At 30.1% G+C, this 592-nt stretch overlaps 1 protein-coding gene across 1 annotated transcript in view; it reads left to right on the top strand.

Moving 5' to 3' along the window:
- LOC107701505 (PIN2 (TERF1) interacting telomerase inhibitor 1) overlaps positions 1-592 on the top strand; it is a 31,804-nt gene that overhangs the window by 2,755 nt on the left and 28,457 nt on the right. The window lies entirely within an intron of this gene.

The raw sequence follows: 592 nt of genomic DNA, 5'->3' as shown, positions 1-592 counted from the left end.
CAAAACTACAGCAGCAACAAGTCTGTGTTGCCTTTAGCAGCTTCTACAGGTAAAGATAACTTAAAGCACTCTTTTTGATGTGTCCTTTTTTAGGCAGTGTTTGAAAAATGTAGTTTTTAAATTAAATCTAAAAACATACCAAAATATTTAATGCATTATTTAATTATTATACCATTAATAATTAACTTAATTTGTAGTTAACTAGTTAAGTATTTAAATAATTAACCCTACTAGGCTGTTTATTTATTTATTTCTAAATGACATGAGACTTTGTGACTTCCTGCACTTGCTATAATTCATAGTCATTTTGTAATAAATCCAAAAGCAAGATGTGAGAAAACCTAGGGAGTTGAAATGGCAACTGAGCTAATGAGTGATCCTCTGCTGCCATCTACTGGATATAATGGTCATTTCATGTCATTTTCATCTCAAGTCTTTGTTTTCCACCAGGAGACAATTTTTTTCCCTGTCTTCTTCATGAATGAAAGTGAACATTTAAAGTGAATTTTGGCAGAGTTAGAAAATAATAAAGGTGTTAGATTTTAAATTATTATAATTGTTAAAAAAATGTAGGGTTTTATTTTGGGGGGGG

Source organism: Sinocyclocheilus anshuiensis, unplaced genomic scaffold (genome assembly GCF_001515605.1).
Source record: "Sinocyclocheilus anshuiensis isolate Anshui unplaced genomic scaffold, SAMN03320099.WGS_v1.1 scaffold1051, whole genome shotgun sequence".
Lineage (NCBI taxonomy): Eukaryota > Metazoa > Chordata > Actinopteri > Cypriniformes > Cyprinidae > Sinocyclocheilus > Sinocyclocheilus anshuiensis.
Note: the sequence above shows the minus strand (reverse complement) of the source record. Positions and strands in the feature narration are given on the sequence as shown.